At 41.5% G+C, this 8,933-nt stretch overlaps 1 long non-coding RNA gene across 3 annotated transcripts; it reads left to right on the forward strand.

The window, feature by feature from the left end:
• Positions 1–4,564: 4,564 nt before the first annotated feature.
• LOC119359498 lies at positions 4,565–6,299 on the forward strand. 3 transcript variants are annotated; one of them, XR_005172570.1, is made up of 6 exons: positions 4,565–4,656; positions 4,736–4,859; positions 5,186–5,289; positions 5,393–5,450; positions 5,820–5,917; positions 6,014–6,299. It is a non-coding gene; the product is annotated as an uncharacterized LOC119359498 (long non-coding RNA). The 3 variants fall into 3 exon arrangements; XR_005172567.1 differs by having other exon boundaries at positions 5,820–6,299; XR_005172568.1 differs by having other exon boundaries at positions 4,736–4,833; positions 5,820–6,299.
• Positions 6,300–8,933: the final 2,634 nt, after the last annotated feature.

Here is an 8,933-nt window from a genome sequence, read left to right on the forward strand (position 1 = left end):
CAAACAAGGGCATACAATCGATCTAACTATCATTACAAAAGTGCTCGGACTATACTATATACATGGTGGAATACTACTACTGATGTGGTGGTCTACTAGAAATATTGATCGGTCGAAGACTCCATGATGTCTGCTCCAGCTTCGTCTTCATAGTCATCATCGCTATCGTCGGGGTCTGAGTCGGTGTCGTTGATGATGATGTAGTCCTCAGAACGAATCTCTTTGGGTTCATCGTCTTCTCCTCCTGGCGCGGGGTCTCCCATGAATACTCCTAGCTTCCTTTGTAGATCGTCATTCTTCTCCACTAGTATGGCGATTTCCTCCTCATAATCTTCGCGTGTAGCCTTGAGTTCTTCCTCCAGTTCCGGGATCCTTGTCACCGCCTTCTTCAGATCTATCATGCCTGCGCACATCTAGTTCTCCTGGCGATGAATGTGCTGGTTTAACTCCTGGATGAAAGCTGCGATTGATCTATCCTTCCTGGTGTTGATCATCTCCCATTGCTCATCTCGGCACCCACAAATCTGGTAGATAGTATCCTTAAGCTCCTTATGGTAAACTTCTCCAATGCGTGCCATGGTGATGTGGGCCGCCATACTCTTTCCTAAACTCCAGGTTGGTGCATCAAAGGAAAACTCTATAGGCTTAGTGATTGGTGCGAATGTCCTTCCTGGAACTTGAACTTGAATCATCCATCGCTCCTCTTCTGGTAAAGTGGCGTTGTAAGTCCCGGTGAAGCTTGGTATTCCAATGTTCAGGTACTTAGTGACTTCCTTCAAGTGTCGTCCAAAAGGTGCTTCTTCATCCGGTTGTGCAAACTTGTTCCTTGCATCCGCCGTCCTAAAGAGTAGAAAATGGAGAGGAGTCAGAAATGAGAAGAGAATAGTGATATAGGGCTTTAGCTTAGTGGTCGTGTCCTCTCAGCGTGTGCTCTGATACCATCTTGTAGCGACCCGGCCTCAAACGGTCAAGTCTCTGTGCTTCAATGTCATCCTTGGATCGGTAATGCTGACACACACAGTACTCGAAGGATTTATAACAGAGTAGCAATCACACACTTATTACACCGAATGTCTCAAAAGAGAACTTATTACAATAAATATGGCTTAAGGCCATCTAATATGATAACAGTGGAAGGCTTGGAAGATAAAGTGAGTCCATCAACTCCAACGGCATAGCTGAGCTGCATGACAACAACCTAACGAACCTTACTCCTCATCTGAAAAGTCTGCAACATAATACGTTGCAGCCCGAAAACGGGTCAACACATGGAATATGCTGGCAAAATAACACAGTAGAGCAATAACTGAATATTTCTATCACTACATGCATATTTCGCTGGTGGAAAGCTCTATGGTTAAAGTTTTTGGGAAAAGCCAATTATTCCCTACAACAATGGAATAGATTTTATTTAACTATCATGGTAGTTGAAACAACATTGAGAAGGTTCCTCCAACTCAATCCCAATTAAAAGTAATTATCAACCCAACAATATTAATTTAGAGTGATGAGATACATATGATAATCCAAGTACTAGATACTCAAGATGTCCATAACCGGGGACACGGCTACCCATGATTGGTTTGTACACTCTACAGAGGTTTGCGCACTTTTCCCCACAAGACTCGATCTCCTCCGTTTGATTTCTCGCACTACATGGTGTTTGAGAAACGGATGACCGAGACACAGTCTTTCAGAAGCATTAGCTCTAACCCCGGGTAGACAGTACCAACCTACATCCCTCTACATCTGCTAGCCTACCACTGGAAGAGGTCATGCAACTTACTCAACTATGCTAGAGCCCATAATAGCTTGTGGCTGCACACGGAAGTTTCTAGCATGAAATATCTCAGTTCCCTTTGAGCCTAGGTGGCGGACCTTAGGATTATCACACGGGTACTCCGGGATATCCTAAGACAACACTGGATTCTCCAGGTGCCCGACAAGCAATCCACCCAGATGTGTATTAAAGTTGCCACTTTAAGTTGAACCATTAATTAACAATCTCACATCTGTCATGGATTCACTCACCCAAACCACGTCTACAAGCATAGAATAGCAATATAAGCAATACGTAGAAGTAACTCCAAGGATTTGATAATAACAGGGCAATAGGTTCTACCTCATCAGCTACTTCCCAATCCCACATGTTATCAAGTCCTAACCATGGAATGTTTCAGGGTTGAAACTAATGCATAAAAACTGGCTGATAAAGGGATATGATCAAAGTGTTACTTGCCTTGCTAATGACCCGCAAAACCTAGAGACTCGTAGTAGCACGCTTCGCACTCCGGGTGTTCTATCGCAAACAAACAATAGCATACATAAGCAATCAAACAAAGAATCACGGGTAAAACACGAATAAGAGGATCTAACCAGAAAGTTCAACTTAAGAACTACGGTTTGCAAAAAGAATCAAATCAAACGGAGCAACGAAACTCAAACGGCGAAAGAAACAAGATCCGATTACTAATCTAGACTAAAGTCAAATTTTACTATACCAAAATCTTATTAAAGTTGGTTAAATGGAAAGAGGGCTTCAAGACGAAGATCTAGGTGCTTGAATCGCCCGATTCCGATAAACGAGCGAAAAGATAAACTAAAACGAAAATCGGATCAGGAATCACGATCGAAAATAATTCCGGAGAATCCAAAAAAAAGAAAAACTTACGAACAGGCTAACGAACAAATGTTCACTGTCTGTGGCTAACGAGTGAACACCGTTCGTTAAAATGAACGTACGGACAAAGGTCCGCTAAGGAACTAAACCGAGAAAGTCGGCGAACCGTTCTAAAAAAAATCCTAAACTAGGGTTTTAAAAAAACCGACGGTTTTATCTAAACCAAAAAAACAGACGGCGAGATTCGAACTCCGGCACGGCTCCGGCGGCTTCCGGCGAGCGGGGCGGCGGCGCGGGCAACGGCGGGGTGCGGCTGGGCGGCACGGGGTGGCTAGCGGCGGCGAGCAACGGCGGCAGCACAGGGCGGCGGTGGCGGCTGCGGCTTGGGGCTCCAGGGGGCACGGGTCGGCTTTTAAAGGGGAAGAGGGTGGCTTGCGGGAGGGGGTGGGGAGGCGTGGCCGACTCGGCCTCAGCGGGCGGCGGCATGGTGGTCGCGGTCTCCGCGAGGGAGACGGCGGTGCGGCGGCGGCTGGGCCAACTGGGCCTCGGCCCAATTCGGTCCGGCGGGCTTCTCTTTTTTTTATAACGCTCCGACGAAAAATATATCTTAGAAAAATAAATAAAAATCTAAAATGCCAAAACAAATTTCCACCGTCGAAATAAAATATTTAGAATAAGATGAACATTTTCTTGGCCCTAAAATGCAATTTTGAAAACGTGCAATTTTTCTAATGCAAATAAAATTGCAATAAAATCTGAATGAAAGCAAATATTTGATTTTAATATTTTTCCTCCAATATTTATTTATTTTGAAGAATTCATCTTATCTCCTCTCATATTTTAACATGAAATATTTTCGGAGAGAAAAATAATTAAAATCAATAATCCTCGTTTCAATCTCTGCTATTAAAGGAGAATCGAACGTCGTGATGGTTCGATCACCACCTCCCCTCCTTCGATCTCCTCTCCCAGACTTGAGAGATTTTGCCGCTGCCACTCTACTCCTCATTCGCTCCTCGTGTTCGTTGTGGCCGCAGTCCTGGTCGTGGGAGCATGGCCGCCGGGATGGCGTACGTGCTGGAGCTCGGCCGCCGGGATGGTGTATGGGCTGGGAGCTCGTTCGCCAAGATGGGGACAGGGTGGGAGCGAGGTGCGGGATTGGGGGGGGGGAATTCTCCGCTGCCGCCGCTCCTCTCCTCATTCACCTTGTGAGTTTCCTTTTCTATTGGTTGACTTTCACGTCTCCGGCAAGGGTAGCGAGCCAGTCGATCAGGGCGGCGATGGCGAGGGACGTCGGTGTGGATGCTGCGGCGGCAGCCTCATCGCAGGTGACACTGACATCGATCGATCTCTAGAACCCGCCTTCCTGCACTGCAACACGCCCATGCCGCCTCTCCTCCCTCTAAGGCCGATATACTCAACACGTCAAGGTATCAACACGCAGGAATTCCTTTTTGTTCTCTAGCTGGTGCTCGACCAAATGATTCAATGAGTTTGGAATTGTAGAGGACATGGAAGGTCACTTATTCAGAACCACGTATGATGTTCTTCAGTAATTAAACATCTTTTCTTACTCACTATATGTTCAGGTTGTGGAGCATACATTCTGGACCATACATCCGGCAGACATTCTGTTAACTTGCAGGATATACTCACACATGTATAACTTGGCGGCTTGGCTTATAGTAGACAACCTTTTCATTAGCTATACTCAGATCAAGTTGTGCTACTGAGGTAGCAGTAATTAATGATGTTGTAGTTAGTTGTAATCGATGAGGAAAAACAGGTCTGGGTCGTATTGTGTTATACCGAAAACCATTGAAAAATACCAATTTCAGAAATAATGACTTGCATATTAAATGTTTTATTGTATACAAATCTATATCCAGATCAGTTGTAGCAGTTATACTTCATATCGGAAATATTGATATTGCCAATGAAACATAAGATGATTTGTCTGGGAGACTATAATTAAGGATGATAGTCCAGGTTTCACCTTAAGTCTGTGGCAAAGCTATTGGAGTGAATACATTTTGGTGAGCATCAAGCTTCTTATTTTCTATATGTTTAGTATGACAATAATCAAAATGCTAATTGTTTAAGTTTCTCTTGCAGATGTAAGTGCAATAACTTCATTCCTCGACATTTCTTTTGGGAGGCAGATGGCCTTGATGCCGTAGCATGAGTTGGTGTTGGCCATATGCCCATACGTAGTAAGATATATTGAGATTCAGATATCGTATGCTTTCCAATACCTCTATATATGGTATGTACATCTACACGTATCAAATTTGCTTCTTTTTCTTAAAGTTATCTCTTGACTTCTCTTCCAATGCCATTGCAATATTTCCATTTTCACTTTACATTAGTAGAAATAAATTGTGCCTCTTAGTCATGAGATAGTATTGATCGCCATGCTCTTATGGTGATTATCTGACAAGTGTTTTATTTCAAATGTTGGGTTGTAGTTCAAATCATGACAAGGTTGATCATATCTTGGATTTAATCTTGCTTAGGTGTTTGTTAAAGTAACTTATATAGTTCCACGTTCCACTTCTACTACAGTTGGCATTGGCAACGCCAACTGGTTGGTGATACTTCATGTGAGGTTGATGAGGCAACACGAGGAGTTTGATATTCTACTGGATGCTCAACTATTGGAAAGCCAGGTTCTCTATAATTTTCGTGTATTGGAGTCCTCTTCAGTTTGTATTCTTAGTGATGTACTTCTTTGAAGAGACTAAATATATGGGTGATTTTATTTATTGGCAGTGCAACCGTCAACAGATTTAATTTATGTTCTCTTGCTCCAATAAGGGTTCGTGTCAAGGTATGCTTGCTAATTCTTCCCTAAGATACTTTCTAAGTGGTACTTAATTTCTAGGTACTTCAAGGACTTTGACTTTGTTAGTTAAAATTTTCAGTTTAATCCATGTGATCAATTTTTGTATGGGCAATGAAAGTTCATAAAATATTTGATTTTCTTGGTACTTGTTAGGTTACTACATGTGAGATTAATTGAACCCCTGATTATACGTTTTCTGTTTGATCTGCTACATTGCCATTATGCTTGGTTGTTGAAGTGCATGGCAATCATAGGTCACATTACGCCAATTGTGCTTGTTAGGGAATGATTTTTAGAGACGTGCATACTGGTTAGAGGCCACATGATGCCAATTGTGCTTGCATAATTGTACAGATTGATTTTGGGGGACCTGCGTGGGATGCTCAACTCTGGCTTGAGCCTCTGAAGATGTTCCCCACAACCTGAAGATGTGAACTACGCTGCTGCTCCTGGTATGTGTGTTGCTTCCGCTGGATGATGCCCTGTTGCCGCTGTTGCCTCAGCCCTCTAACTGTCGTCTTCTTCCCTTCTCTTGCTGCTTGATGAAGTTGCTCATGCTGCTAGCTTTGCATGCTATGGAGTTTTTGTCCCTACCTACGATAAATTCAGTATTGATCTACACATGTGTTTGTACAAAGTTCCAAGACCTGGCTGGTGATATAGTTTTGACTTCTAATGATTTGATTATGTATGCCTTTTTTTGGAGATATATGTATGTCAGTATGCATTATTAAGTATATACTGGGCATAGAAGGGGGTGTATTGTATCTCAGTGTGTAACATCATATTTTAACCGAATATTTTATTCAATCTGAATTTAGATCTTTTACTTAGCTTGTACTAGCTTCTGATTTCCTATGCTGCAAACTGTAATTAATTTTCTATAGCTGACGGCTATATACTACAGTTTGCTAGTGCACTTGGGATCATTTCTGGTTTGATAATAAATGAAGGTATGTCTTTGGATCTTAACTAGAGCACCAACGTAAACTGTGTGAGAAATTAACACAAATGAAGTATTTGACTCATCTATAGATTGACATTATTTTAGCTTACTCCTTCAGTGCGTACACTTGATAATTGAGATTGGGACCCCCTTTTGTAATGATAGCACTGTAATCAGCAATTGATTGAGGATCACTTGGCAAATAAGTGGGGATATCGTCACTCAATAAGATTGCAGTTTGTGAAGTTTAGGCTCTTTGCAACATTAGATTCCAGTTGATGTAGATATGCCATGCTTACTATTTGACATGAATACTTTGTGTTGTGCTTCTTATCTCTAATAGTACTTTGTGTTTACTTATATAAATTAAAGGCCATAAATCAGGTTAAGACCATAGACTGGAGTCTCCTATGAATTTGACTCCGATGGTGGGGATCCCATTTCGGTGAAATCATGTTGCTATAACTTAAACACACCAGGAAGACAAGGGAGTAGTCGTTCCTTGGACTGGCATTTTTTTCAATGACGGCATCAGCATGGATGATCAATACAGCTGCTACCAGGGATTCTCTCGACCTGGCTCCTCCAGCCTCACTGGATGGTGAAAGTTTCAGTCAAATGAGTTTATTATGTATTTGACATGAGATGCTCCAAAAAGATGTAGTATGATACATCTATTTCACAAAGAAAGGCGGTCAATTATAATTAGCTCTAGCCTCTATTTACCCATAAAAAAACCTGTCAAAAAAACAAAAAAGTCTAGCCTCTATTTGCGCATACTTGGCATGGAAGCAGTATGTTTTTTCGTAAGATATGTGGCACCGCTCTACTCTTTGAAAAATCTTTACTACAACAAAATGTCGTTTCAAGAAGCATTTTTTTTCTCCTGTTGCAACGCATGGGCTCTTTTGCTATTAAATGCCAAAGAATACAAAGAGTTCAAAGTTCGTGCTAATATCCTTTGTAGCCAACGCTGAGAAAGTTTTTAATGATGGATGGAACATGTAATGGCACGCCTTGCTAGGGACCATGCACCTTGGAATGATGGTTACTTGCTTAAGATCTATATATGTCAGCATGGTTACTTAATTATGATGGTTCCTTCAATACATTTGTGAGGTCTTGTTAATGTAGTCAATGCACATGTCAAGAGGGTTATGACTTGTGTTGGACATGTGCTGACAAACACGGGCAATGGACTTGAAGTTCATACCCCTCACGTCGTGCGAGATTCGATCAAATGCATCGACCTAGACTTTTGTATTAAATTGATGATAAATATGTTCACCTATAATTTGATTTGAGTCATGTTGATTGTGTTAAATTGTAACAATAAGAAGATATTTATCGCAACACACTTGTAAGTCTGTGAGATTACAAGTTGTAAAGTACGAGATGTTTTTGTCTAATTTCTTTATTTCTAAATTTGTTTTGCCATGGCAACGCACGGGCATTCATAGTATTTGATAAAATTCAAATATGAAAACAGTGAAATCCCACACTCTCTCTCCGAGGGTCCTTGAGTTGCTTAGGATTTCGAGGATCAAGCCAAAATGCAATAAAATATGATATGCAATGATGACCTAATGTATAACATTACAAATTAAAAATTTGGGATGTTACATTTTGGCAACATGTAATCCAAACAGAGGGAGTATGGTGTAAGAGCTAGGGATACAATAGGACAACACAGTAAAAAAACTAGTTGAATGTAAAATTGTACGTTAGCGGAATACGTACAGAAAAAACTAAGGCATCATACACGTGTATGATTGGGAAACTAAGATGGCATTGCAACAGAGCACTAGAACATCACTTCAATGTAAAAAACATGGTATGGTAGACAGATGAAGTACGTACTGATGAATAACAATGCATAAGATATTCAGAAGCATGATGTCCAAATTAAGCAGATGGCATTTGTACTCGAGATTAACTAGATGGCACACAAAAGTATTAAAGAACAACATAGGTAATACTAGAAGTGGTATAATACTATAATCACCAGCTTGTGGGATAGCATTGGCTGATGGATGATAACTATGGAACATCGTTACCTAAAGAACAAGGATCTTAGCTGAACTATGGAACAACGTTAACTCCTGAACAAGACCTGTAAGAGATCAACATGAATATACAGTGAAATGTGATAATCTATTTTCCATGCTTAGATGAATAACAAAGCCATAAATGTTGCACACACGTAAGATGAGGGTACAACCTATCTGGCTGCCATCCATAGGAGTGAGCATCATGTGCTGACTTGTCGATGGCCCTGCAGTTGTTGTGGCTGTCCATGTCGGGCACGCGCATTCGGTGCAGGGAACTGTTGAGTGGGGACTATAGCTCCTTTCTGGTGTATGCTTCCCTTGTTGGAGCAGCTACGGTGAGTCGGAAGACGGTGTGGCTGAAGATGCAGATAACGCATAATGTTAAGAACGACACATCTCTTTGATCTGAAGAAATAAACTAAGAGATCAACAACAAGGTACGAGAGTGGTCACACGTCTGTTGACTGAGAC

Source organism: Triticum dicoccoides, chromosome 2A, assembly GCF_002162155.2.
Source record: "Triticum dicoccoides isolate Atlit2015 ecotype Zavitan chromosome 2A, WEW_v2.0, whole genome shotgun sequence".
Lineage (NCBI taxonomy): Eukaryota > Viridiplantae > Streptophyta > Magnoliopsida > Poales > Poaceae > Triticum > Triticum dicoccoides.